This window comes from Lutra lutra, chromosome 10 (genome assembly GCF_902655055.1).
Source record: "Lutra lutra chromosome 10, mLutLut1.2, whole genome shotgun sequence".
NCBI lineage: Eukaryota > Metazoa > Chordata > Mammalia > Carnivora > Mustelidae > Lutra > Lutra lutra.
In genome coordinates this window covers 51,593,958-51,607,307 of record NC_062287.1, presented here as the reverse complement: position 1 = coordinate 51,607,307, position 13,350 = coordinate 51,593,958, and the positions used below count along the sequence as shown (strand labels likewise).

Below are 13,350 nucleotides of genomic sequence, written 5' to 3'. Positions count from 1 at the left end.
CAGGCTTGAGTAGCTGGTTCATGGCAAAAAGAAAAAAAAAAAAGCTGTGTGTGTGTGTGTGTGTGTGTGTGTGTGTGTGTGTGTGTGTAATAAATGGTTAGCCATTAAGATGTAAAATGCAGCTGTCACAGTCCATAGAACAGCAGACAGGTTAATATGGGTGCTTAAGAATGCTATTTCCTCATATTAACCCCAGAGCAAAAGCAACCTATCCAGATAGATTCTGGAGTGCTTGCTCCGGAAACCTGCCTTTTTTTTTTTTTTTTTTCCTAATAATATCTGATGTTTAAATAATAGTTGATGTTTGTTTCTAAGCAGAGTTTGCTAGCTTGCTTGCCTCTCCCTTTCCCTCCCTCCCTCCTTCCTACTCTAAGAATATCTTGGGCTCAGCTTTCTTCCTGAAATCTGGGTTACAAGCATGCAGATGTGCATCTGGGTCACATTTAGTTTCTGAACTTGACTCTTGACTGGGTTCCTTGACTTCTGTTACTCCTCTCCATCCACCAACTTCCAGCCAACCCAGCCTACCTATAGGTTGCCTGCTAGGGGACTCAGTGAACTTAAAAAAAAATAGATTTAAGTTGTAAAAATGATTGTAAGTTGGTCCCCACAAGTGGTGAGCTTCAGGTGAATAGCCTGACTTGCCCTCCCCGCAGAAAGCAAGGCTGGCTCATGGCACAGCCCAGAAAGCCCCGGGGGGGTGGTCAATCCACTGGCTCCAGAGTTGGCCACTGTGGCTGAAGCCAGTACCCCAGCCCCGTTCACAGAGTCCTGTGTGTGTGTGTGTGTGTGTGTGTGTGTGTGTGTGGCAGGGGTTATGGGCTAGGGGCTTGCCAGCACAGAAAACAGCAGTACTGAGACCCCCACTTGTTGTGGGTACTACATGCCCCATCAAGGAGTCACAGAATGGAGGGACAGGAAGGATGTGCCTCTGGCATCTTCAGGTCTTCAGATGCTTTGGGTACAAAGGACAAAAAATAATCTATACATTAATTAATATATACATCAACTCTTCACCTTGCTGCAGAAAGACTTTAAGGCAGCATAAATATGAAGAATGCCCCTGTGAAGCTTAGAGTTGGGGGGGGGGGAATGGCAGATAGATAAGCAGTTAAAAAAAAATATCACCCTACAGGAGTTGAGATCACGGGATCTGGTGGAGGACCTGGGTGGGGCATGCGCAGGGGGTCCTCCTCCCTAGTCTCCCCTATAGACCCTGATGCAAAACCCGACATGGGGGAAGCTCGCTGAGTATTTGCCCAGTGAATGAGATGGATAGGAGGGGAGGACATGGAGGGACCTTAGAGATCACTCACTTCCATGAGGAAAACAGTTAGTGGAGAGGTGCAAGAAACAGAATTTGGGCTCCTTGGACTTCAACAGGACGACGTAAATGCAGAATTTGGGCTCCTTGGACTTCAACAGGACGACGTAAATGCAGAATTTGGGCTCCTTGGACTTCAACAGGACGACGTAAATGCCATCAAATGAAAAGCACAAGGACAAACCGCTTCTCCTCTCTGAGCCTCGGATTTTTCAACCACAAATAAAAGAGGAGGGTGGGAGTAGTAGATCATTATAAAAGGCCGTTCCAGCTTATAATTAGTTACCAAAGAAGGGCTGAGGAGTGACCAGTCCACCATTCATGGGATGTAGTCTTATCTGTCTTATTCTGATACAAATTCAGGAAACGACTCACAGATCGCAACCTTCGTCCATTTATCTAGAATACATATACAGCTAACTGTGGGCCAGGTGCTGGCCTGGGAATGCCACCCCCAGACTGGCCGTGCCCTGGACCTGCTCCCCCTGTACAGATCTCCAGCTTGGAGTAAACCCGTGACCTCTCTGTACTTTCCACCTACTCCCTACCCCCACAACCCCGCCCCTTTGCTTTCTCTTTCTTTCACACCTTCATGCCTGCCTGCACGCATCCAACAAATGGTTACTACTACCTTCTAGGCACCTGGAACCTTGTTCTCAGTGGTGTGCTGCAGGGGTGAATAAGACCTAGCACCTGCCTTCTGGGACCTCTTCCCGCTAGCTAGCCATGTAGTTTTCAGAGCTATGGATTTCATCAACATTCACTGTCCTTTCATGCCTCTATGACTCTGCTCATGCTGTCTGTTTGCCTGGACTGTCTCTAACTTCTGACCCCCTTCCAAGATCTTGTCCCCAGGCCATCCACCCTGTGACACTCTCTCTGACCTTCCCCTCTCTGGGCTCCCACAGTCCCCTGCTTGCCACCATAATTGCATTCTAGTGTACGGTGGGTTTGTCTGGTGGCCCCACAACTTTGAACTCCATGAGGCCCAGGACCATGTATTTCCATCATTATATCCAGAGCACTGAAAAGCCAGCAAGTTCCTCAGGAAGCATGGCTGAAATGAACTGAGAGCAGAACATTCTAACTAGGCCAGGCCCAGGGGAAACGGTCAAAGGTGCTCATCTCAGGCTTGTCCCACCAACAAACCCAACACTAGCCTGCTTCACAGCTTCCCTCTGCTCACAGAGGCTGTTCTCAGCTCACAAGGGACCCAGGGATCCTGGCCTCCTGCACCCTGGGCAGTTTGCACCCATATCCTTGGATGCCTTGTCTAGTCCCTCCTCAGGACTTTCTGCAAATTTGCTGGGCAATGTGCATAGCCCAAAGTAGGAAAATCTACCTTGGAATCATATCCACAAACACAAAATACCTATAGAACCTTGAGCTTTTCTGGCTGCACCAGACAATTTTGGTAAGGTTCTTCTGGAAGGTAAGGTTCATTTTTCCCCCACAAAGTAAATTCACATCAGCCAAAGCACAGGAAGCTACAGACACCTGCTGGGTACAAGACAGCCAGGGTTTGAGCCTTCCTTCTGATGTGCTAGCTAGGAGCTGGCATGGTTGACCCTGACCTTGGGCCTCCAGCTGCATCAGGCTCCAGTCCTGCCGCATAATTCCAGTCTTGCTGCCAATCCTGTCTGCCCAGAAGAGTGATTCAGCTGCTGGCTCAATCGTATATCCACTCAACCACTCATTCCATCCATTACTTTATAGCTCTTCACTCATTCATTCATTCATTCATTCATTCTTATTCATTTATTCTTATTCATTTCCTTAAATTTTTACTTATTCATTTACCCAGAACCACATAGTCATTCATTTAGTCAGTAACTTATTTACTCATTCACTTATTTATTTATTTATTTCTCCATTTACTCATCAACTCAATCACTCCTCCCTTCCTTCACTCCCTGCCTCTGCCCTGTACTCACTCACTTAGCTCCTCATCCCCTACCCTTGTTCTTCCCCATTCCCCAGCATGGCCTCCTGCCAGGAAGCCCAGCCTCCATCCTGGCTGGGTCCATTAGTCCCCACTCCCAGGACATTCTCTTCCATTTCAACCTCCAGCTTGCTGAACAGTGCAGGCATGTGTCCTAGTGTGCAGAGGATATGATACGCTTTCCACTCAGGAACAGATGTTCTTATAATTACTGTTTTGACTTTCACCCTCTAATGCCAGAAAATTCTTTCCACAAACTCCTCCAGCATATAGGAAGGCAACCACTCGGCATGGGGAGAACGTGCACTGCCCAGAGGGTTCAGATTCCAAGACACGGGAAATTCCTGGCAGCCAGAGCTACAGGGAATGTGGAGAGCCGTCCTACTCCAGGGCTTTGTAACCTGGAGGCTGGGGATGAGCTGGGAGGGAGGGAAGCAGGCCGGGAGAGCAGCAGACTCTGTGAGCCAAGTTAAGGAGTATGAAAAGGAGTGGACCGTCTCAAGAATATGAAGTCTTAATCGGTCTGCATTTGGGTTACTATGATGACAGGTGACAGGGTCAATGGAAAATGTAAAGATTTACTGGCATGAGGTCAATGAGAAGATGTTATTAGCAATGTCACAGCAGAAGATCAAAATCACAATTTGCTGACCACCTACCAGGTGCCAAGCAGGGGCTTCCCATTCTTTATGCTAGCTGTCCTTCAACGATCGATCTCCCTGTCTTTCTCTTAGTAAACAGAATCCCCTGAGATGTAGCTGATCATATGACCTCTCAGCCAAGACTAGATTTCCCAGATTCCCTTGCAGTAGGGGTGACCAGCTGAGTTCTGGCCAATGAGGGTGAGCGGAGGCATTGGTTGCACTCTTAGAAGGAAGCTGGGCACCTTCCACTTCCTTTTTTGCTGCCTGCCTGCCCTCTAGAGAGCCATGTCTGTCTTTGGGATTGGGGGCATATCCCAGGGCATGGCAGAGCCATAAGACAGAAGAAGACTCAGTTCCTGCAGAACCTTGTGAAGCAGAACATCTCGATCTCCCCACTGGGATTTTATGTGCAAGAGAAATAGGCATCTGTTAGGTTTAGGCCACTGTTGTTTTACTTTCCATCACAAAGGAGCCAAGCCAGTACCTACTAAGATGGGACGATCTTCTGCATCATGTTTCCTTACAGAAAAACTGCTATTAGAGGAACACTAGTGGCTTCTCTTGCTCCCTCACATGATCCTCTCTGTTGTGGTTTAATAGAGTCCTCCCACCCCCCCCCCTCCAAATCCATGTGTGCTGGGAACCTCAGAATGCGACCTTATTTGGAATCAGGATCTTTGCAGATGTAATTAAGGTAAATGTCTGGATAAGATCATATGGAATTAGAGTGGACCCTAAATCCAGTGAGAGTATCCTTGCAGAGGATGGAAAAGGGCACCATGAGGCCAAGGGGAGAAGTCCAGCAGACTCTGGAGGGAGGCGTGCACAGCGTGGAAGTCCCGAGGATGCGAGGAGAGAGGCATGGGATGCAGTTTCACTCAGAAAGAACCAACCTTACTGACTGCACCTGCATTCGGAACTTTCTAGTCTCTAGAACTGGGAGAGAATGGATTTCTGTTGTGTTAAGTCACTGAGTTTTGTTGCAGCAGACCTAGAAAACCAACAGGTGCTCTGGAGGAATGGCAGCTATGGGACAGGTGGATTTGGAAGATGGAACCGGACCTGCCTCACGTCCCCTACCCCCTGCCCCTATGCCCCCCAGATGGCCTACAGAAACAAACCTCTCTTTTCTTCCAGGGAACAGACAGGCTGTCTAATTCTAGGGTGACTTAGGGGCTAGCAAGCACCTCTGGCTATAGATCTAAAGTTGCACTGTATGCTTTCAAGTGTAACTGGTGCCCTGGACTGTTCAAGGTCATGGCCTCTGAAGCCAGGCCACCCAGCATTCTGTTCTTTTCGGCCATTCACTAGTTGTGTTATTTGGGGCAAATTGATGAAACTTTCAGTGCCTTGGTGCTTTCATCTATAAAGTGGAGATAATAATAGTACCTACCTTATAGAATTCTTGTGAGGATTAAATTATATTGTGAAGCGCTCAGAACAGTGCTGAGAACCCTGATTTAAACAGTAAGTGCTAGGTACATGTTTGTGCCTAACTTGTACTGAGAATGCCATGTATGTTTTACTCTTGTTACTTTGTATCTGATTCCTCTGTGTTTCAGTGAACTTGGAAGGTGGGCCAGAAAGGTGGGGATTGTCTTCTGCTCCCCGGGAATCCCAGCACTCACTACATTTATTAGTCCTCATGGGCCTCTTTTGCAGACAAGGAAACAAGTGCCCAAGAGATGAAAGGGCAAATCCCCTGGGTAAAGATCTAGAGGAGACGAGATCTGGAGCCCCCGCTGAGTCCTCCCCCAGCCCCACTGGCTGCTCAGACACCCATCTGGTGAGGTCACTGGGCTTCTTGGCTCTGCCTAGCCGGCCCTGGAAGGTATCTCTCCTAGCTTTGAGGTGTCAGCCACTGCCCTAGGGGGACTCCGGGTTCGAGCAGTCCTAGTCGGCCCCTCAGCAGGCCAAGCCCTACAGCATGGTCAAGTCACTGCTGGCCTGTGTGAGGATTCCATGGTCCATGTTCGCACAGACTGGCTGACTCTTCAGGTCTGATGGGACCATTTCTGCGGCTTGACGTGTGTGTCAGGAAAAGGGAGTAGACTATGCAGGCCCGTGTGAGCCCTCTGCCTGGGGGCTCCTAGGTCACACCCTGGGTAAACACAGCATGTTCAATCTTGCGAATAAGCCTGCTTTTCACATGGCTAAGCCCGTTTGTGGGGATGACAGAATTCCTCTTGGCCCAACAGCACAGGTAGGCTGGGAGGAAAAGGTAAGGGACATCCGTCGAGCACTTACTGTATGCTGGGCTCTGGGCCTGGTGCTGTTCCACTCAATCCTCCCCACAATCCTATGCTATAAACCCATTTTAACTGATGTGGAAACTTGAGGTTCAAAGAGTTGAAATCACATGTCCAAGCCACAAGGCCAAGAAATGCCAGGGGCACCCAGGTTTGCCTAACTTTGGCAACACTGGAGAATCAGAACCAGAACCATACCTTAAGACAGAGGTGCTATCCTTATCTTCACTGACAAATGAGGAGACTCAGAGAGGTTAAGAAAATTACCCCAGGCTACCCAGCCGGAGGAGCGGCAGAAGCTGGGCCATCTGGCTCCGGAATTTTGTTCTTCATTACTGCCTTCTCCTGCATTTGAAAGCACACGCTGACTTTGAGGTGGATGTGTGAGCATTTAGAGGCTGCTTGAATGCTCAAATGAAGGGGCAGGGCTGGCACAAGGGTGGGAGCTATGGGTGGAGAAGACGGGGCAGGCGGGAGGGGAAGTGGTCAGGATACAGACAGAGCCTTGGGGTGGGGCCCAGGTCAGAGATGAGTGGAGGAGGATCCAGGATGGCCTGAAGCTCCCCGCCCCCCAAATCGGCTCCTTCCATGTCCACAGGGCCTGTGGCCCACTGTGAAGGCTGGGTACCTGCAGGGATTCTGAAAGGAGAGTCCCCCAACCCTGGCAGGGAGAGCCGGAGGCGGGTCTGACCTCCCCACTGATAGTCACGTCATTATTGTTGTTCTGTGTGCAGAATCTCACCCTGGACAGTGCCAAGGCCCAAAAAAGCAAAAACAAGTTAGCAGAGCTGGAACCATGGTTAGATCATTGTCTTGTGCCTGGCAGATGGGGGCAGGATGATGCTGACGTCTACTGCTGAATGGGGCCCACCTGAGAGGGGGCAGAACAATGACTCTGGGGCTCAAGAGACCTGAGCTCCCATTCAAGCTGGGCCTTTAATTAGCTGTGACCTCAAGCTACCTCTAAGGCATACACTTTGGAACATGTGTTCTGCACCATGCCCTCTGTGGGGTGCTGGGAGGCAGAGACAAATCCAACCATCCCTGGAGTCAAGGAGCTCCCAGTCCCCAGTGCTGGCACTAGGTATCAGTGCTGTGATACAGGGAAGCAGAGGGCCGTGGGAGCATGGGGTGCTGACCCAGGTGGGCAAGGGTATGTTAAACCAGCACGGGAAGTCAGGGTGGACTTCCTGGAGGAAGTGACTATGAAGCTGCATTCCAAGAGAAGAGCTGGCCAGGCAAAGGGGAAGGGTATTCCATTTAGGGTTAAGGAGATGGTGGAGAAAGCAAGACACAAAGGGGAGAGTCTTTGGGAGGCCCTAAGCTTGCTCTGCCGCATTAGCACACTTGAGGCTCCTGGTGGTATCCTGGGGGCTAGCAGAGATAGAATCTGAATGCTGCAGAAAACAGGGCTCTTAGTGCTTGCAGTAGATTGATCGATCATAAATTTGACACGATTCTTGCCCTCCTTGGATACACACCCCTTTGCATCATGACCTGCAAGCTCCTATGACAAGGTAGAGACCATTTTCCCACCTGTTAAAGCTGGGCTGACCTGGTAACTTGCTTTAACAACAGAATGAGGCAAAGTGATTGTGTGAGAGTTCTGAGCTCATGTCTTCCTGCTCTCTTAGAGGTTTGCTCAGTCGCCAGGCAGTCAAGCCCAGGGCAGTCTACTGGAGCACAAGAGGCACATGCCTGGTCACCCTCCTGCATATTCCCCTGCCCCAGATGACAATCAGCGCTCAGCCCATCCACCAGCTGATGGAGGGTGACCAACCCACTCCCTTTTGCCCCAGACTTTAAAACTGAATGTCTCATACCCACAGAGGCCTTTCAGTCCCAGGCAGATGGGGAGGGCTGGTCACCCTAGGCTGACCTCACGTGGATGAATGAGCCCCACCAAGCTTCAGGCAGCTCATCAGCACTGCCCAGCCAACCCACAGACTACGAAGCAAAAATGAAGAGTTGTTCTAAAGCACTGAGTTTGGGGTGGTTTGTTACACGGCAAGAGATAAGAGACACACTGGTGCATTTGGAAAGCAAGCCCAGGCTCTGGGGCTCAGCAGCAGCTGGGAAGCAGCTTCGTTCCCCTCCTTAACCCTGGCACTGAGTGGGTCATGAGAGGGAAGGCACTGGAGCTCAGAGGTGTTGAGTAACCTGCTCAGCATCGCAAAGCCAGAGCACAGAGGCAACGGAGGGAGGGACATGGACAGAGGGACTCAGAGCCGGGTCTTCCAGGCCTCCCCCTTGCACCAAGCTGTCTCTTTAATCAGCACATTTCTGCTGCAGTGACTGAAACTCCCCCAGAGACTGTTAATTTAACAAATCTATGGTCATGCCCGGGCTCTCTGCGATGGTTTCCTTTACAAGATCCAGTGTCAGGCCAAGGGATACGCTCCCTCCCACATGAACACGGATGAGGCCAACACTTAACCACAAGCCACTACCAGCACCCCCATTGTCAGAGACCAGGGCAAAGGCAATGCCCACCAGGCAGCAGAAGACATTTGTAATCAGAATTTCCCGATCCTCCGGGTGGAAAGCCACGCAGACTTTACACACACGAGGAGCTGGGAGACATCCACCCTGGTTCTAACTCTGACACGCACCAGGTGCGTCGCACCTAGGGCGAGCCACATCTCTTCTCTGGCAGATTGGGTGTCAAATGATTACTTAAAATCTGGATCATTCACCATCAACCGAGGGCAGAACAGTGGAGTGTTCAACTTCAAATTCGGTGCTCCATACAGCGCTTTGTAGCTGCCCAGTAAACATTGACCGATTGTACACATTAGAGCCCGGCCTAGGACGAGGAACAACCTGTGTCCCGTTGTATGTATTTGTCTTTTGATACAGCAAGGAAGACAGGGGACTGAGAGGGCAGAAGACCTTGACATTCATTTGAAATAAATATAAGTATTTCCCCCACCCCATTCCAGGAAGAACGGACAGGACTTTGTGTCCAAGGTCTGAGCATCTTTGCCCCTACAGAGAGTTAGCTGGAATTACTGCATTCCCAGGAGCTCTTCACGCTTAGCTGTTCTGAACACCTCTGAGATCTGGAGACCTGAGAGTATCAGGGTTGGAGACGCTGCTAAGGGTCCTAGTGATCACCAGAGTCTAGTGAGGAACATCACTAGAAGCAGAAGTTAGCACAAAGAAGACCCCTTTCCTTCCAAGAACCATGTGCACTTGGGTTGGAAGCTGGACAAATGAGACTTTGTCACACTGGGAGTCCAGCATTGGGCAGCTGGCCCTGGGCCAGTGGGTTGTCTGTGAGACAAAATGGTGTTAACCATAACAACGGGCTGTCATTAAAACAGCTCCTATGGGCTGAATTGTGTCCCCCAAAATTCAGACGTTGAAGTCAACCCCCAGCTCCTCAGAATGTGACCTTGAGAATAGGGTTATTGCTGATGTCGTCAGGTAAGAGGAGGATGTACGGGAGTTGGGTGGGCCCCTGATCCAATATGACCAGTGTATTTTTAAGAAGGAAAAATCTGGAGACAGACACACACACACAGGACGAATGGCATGTGAAGGGGAAGGCAGAGACTGGAGCAATGCTTCTAGAAGCCAAGGAACATCGAAGATTCCAGCTAACCCCAGAAGCCAGGAGAGAGGCTGGGAACACACTCTCTATCACAGACCTCAGAAGGCCCAGCCCTAACCACACCCTGCTTTCGGACTTCCGGCTTCCGAACAATAACTTTCTGTTATGTAAGCCAGTTCTCGGTGCTTTGTTTTAGCAGTCCTAGCAAGGTAATACAAATTAGCACTCAAAAGTCTGAGAGACCTTTTGGGATGAACATCACACAGATTGTGCAAATGTCCTTGGTTTAGGGTCTGTTGGGAAGAGGAAGCAGGGGAGGGGGCCATCAGAGAATGACACAGGCTTGCATCAGTACGTGTGTGAAGGCTCACGTCAGTTCAAATTTGGCTTGAGAAATAAAGATGGTGCCATAATCCCCTCCTAGGTCCACAAGCATCATGATCAGGCAGTTCTTTGTCCTGCCACCTAAGGAAAACCAGCAATGAGTTGGAAGCAATGACAAAGCGGGGAGAGACCCCCTCCCCCATTTTACAGTGAAGAGATGAAGACCCGAGAAGGTGAGAAGTGAGTGTTTTGCAGGTGGTCTACTAAGGGCAAGGGCTGAGACCACAACCTGGGCATCTAGAAACGTCCTTCTCCAAACTGGGACATGCCTCCCCCTGCACATATACAGAGCCGTGGCATTTGTGTAAAATGCAAAAGCCTCTGTGGGCACCACTGTATATTTAGACATTTTCAAGAAGGGAAGGCAGTTGCAAAGTGGGTATTTTCATTTTCACAAAGTACTCTGGGAGCCAGGACAAATGAGGATTGTTTTATAAGACTAAGTCTTCCTTGAGGTGAACCAGCCAAGAAAAAGTGCTAGAGCAGGGACCCACTGTGTAGTACTTCACAAAGCTTTGATCTATAAAAACATGAACCATTGGGTTCCTTCAAATGGAGAGCCCCCATAGGGCAATGAAGTATGTGTTTTAGAAATCACTGGCACCTGTGGGAAAGCCTGGATCAGGGACGGGGAGAAGGACGAGGGAAGGAGGAGGATTCATGAACAGAGTCCCTTTCTAGGGGTGGGAGAGACAGGGCATGGTGAATCAGGCAACAGAGGCAGGTCACCTAAAGTAACTGTGTAAGTTCATGAGCAAAGAAGAACAGCTTTGGGACAAATCTTCATTAACATAACAAATGCTGATTGATGCTTTTCATTTATACACTGTTTTTCACATGACAAAGCACATTTCCAATATTTCTCTATTAGCTCAAAATTCTTTCTAGGCTTGAGTGACCAGGTACTTAATTATCCAAAGCAGGCCACTTTTGAGGGTGAAAAGAAGCATTCTTTTTTTTTTCTTCTTTCTTTTTTCTTTTTTCTTTTTTCTTTTTAGTAGGCTCCATGCCCAGTGCAGAGCCCAATGTAGGGCTTGAACCCACAACTATGAGATCAACATCTGAGCAGAGATCAAAAGTGGATGCTTAACGGACCGAGCCACCCAAGACCCCTAAAAGGAAGCATTCTTAATCATTATGCTGGGTCAGCAGGTGTAAACCAGGACTGGCCCAGACAAACAGGGATGTATGATCAGCCCACCGCAAGCCTCCATAAGAGCCTGGGCAGCCCGGGGACACCATCATTCATTCACCCCACACCTGTCCCTCCCTGTCTACTTTATCTCTAATCCATTCAGTCATTCAACTAAAACTGCAGCACACTCTCAATTCCTCTCCCCCTCCTTCAATCCATCAGTAAATCCTGATAACTCTATCTGCAGGTTATCCCCCACTTGTCCATTTGTGTCATTCTCCTCGGTGTTCACCCTAGTCTCAGACATCATCACTTCTCACCTGGACAGCAGAGAAAGCCTCCCAATCCATCTCTCCACGTCTGCAACTTGTCCTCCTTAAAATCCGTTCTCCAAAAGGCAATAAGGGTAATTTTTCCAAAGTGTAAATCTGATCATGTTTCTCCCTTGCTCAGAACCTTCTAGCGGCTCCCTGCTGTACCAAGAATAAAAAAGCTAAACTCCTTCCCTTGGCCTTCCGTCTTTGTTCGGTAACTATTCATTAAGTGAATGAACACACAAAGTCAACAAAAATTGCTCAGTGTATTTTAAGTACTAGGCTCATGCAAGGCACGTCTTTTAGCTTCTGTGTGACCAATGCCACTGTAACCCATGTTATGTGAACAAAGGGAAACTTTGTTCTAATTCTGATACTAATTTCCACGGAAAGGGAGCCCCGTTAGTGACTCTCCTGGCCTCTCTCTGACCCTTTACTCACAGGTAGTGGAGTGAGTTATACTGGAGAGAAACTGAGGAAGAACAAACCGAGTATGCCAGGTTGAGCCTCACACTTCTTCCTCTTGGTGACTAGCAACACTTATTTCTACTCTTCCAGGGCCGGCTCTTCCTCCGCCCTCAGCTGGCACTGTCCATGACCAGGTGGGGCAGTCTGCCTAATCCTGGATCCAATGACCAAGTTGATTCAGCTCTCTTACCAAGGGAATTTATTCATTACCAGTAATAAACGTGATATTTTAGCTTCCATCTGTCACCCTTTATCTGTCTCCCAATTTGTTCAGGACTCAGGTGGAAGGAGGAGTGCTATTTACTGGGCTCCCTCGAAGACCTCAAACATCCCTTGAGAACACAGGAGAAACCAACTGCATAAAAGCCTCATCCAGAGCCACTGGCCACCCCAAGGTATACCAATCTGGGGCTTGGGAAATGAAAGCCGAAATGGCACAGTGGCTGGCTGAGCAAGGATCATGTGGTACTCCCAGTGAAAACTCAAGTACAAATTTAGTAGCAACATTTAGCCCAGAAGAATGTCTCCAGGAATGAATCACGAAGGGAATATTGTCATTTGTGCAAAGAGACGGAGGGTTATGGGGAAAAGGTGGCTAGAGATTCTTGTTGATGTTGATGAAAACAGATGGCCTTTTTTTGAAAAACAGCAAGCCAAAACAACAGCGCCGTTATTCCAGGAGAGAAGAGATTTTTCTATTGACATCTCATCAAAAACCCATCTCTTATGCTTTTTAACCCCCTAAGGAATTCATAAATAGCATGCCTTAAAATAAAAGCAAAATGCATTTTCATAAGGATGTAAGTTACATAAGATCGCCTTGCTTCAGCGCCTCTCCCCACCCCCACCCCACACTCTGGCTCATCTTCATCCTCCCTTTGTCTGTTCTGGGCCCAGGTGCTACTGAAAACCTGAGAAACTCTGCTGGGAGTGGATTGCAAGAGGTGGCCAATGTGAAATGCAGTTCATGATGCTCTCGGGGGAGAGGTTTCCTGACTCATACCTCCATCTCTGATACTCCTACAATAGCCAAAAGATGGGGCAGGAATTGTGATTCCGTTCCCTTACTATCTTTTTAATTTCTTTTTCTTAAATTCAACTCTCCCTCAGCCTTCAGACCCTAACTTGAAAAGACTGATGTCCATGCCTTGGTCTAGGGCTGTGCCAGCCAGATGTTTCAGTGTGCCCATCCAGAGCCTTCCCACCCTTTTCCCTCCTGCTCAGTGCCCTGGGAGGCCACTGTTTAACCTGGATCAGTGGGCCTCCCTCTGGCTTCCAGGTGGGCTCAGCCAATGGGAGTCTTGGCAGGAGGTTGAAGTTAGGAGCAGAATGAG

The 13,350-nt window shown here is 49.0% G+C and overlaps 1 protein-coding gene and 1 long non-coding RNA gene across 5 annotated transcripts in view; one reads left to right on the top strand and one right to left on the bottom strand.

The window, feature by feature from the left end:
* The window catches only part of TENM4 (teneurin transmembrane protein 4), a 2,938,802-nt gene that overhangs the window by 442,618 nt on the left and 2,482,834 nt on the right, over positions 1-13,350 (bottom strand). The gene's annotated exons all lie outside the window — the stretch shown is intronic.
* On the top strand, positions 3,864-12,763 carry LOC125078152 (uncharacterized). The gene is made up of 3 exons (XR_007120804.1): positions 3,864-3,928; positions 9,019-9,078; positions 12,298-12,763. It is a non-coding gene; the product is annotated as an uncharacterized LOC125078152 (long non-coding RNA).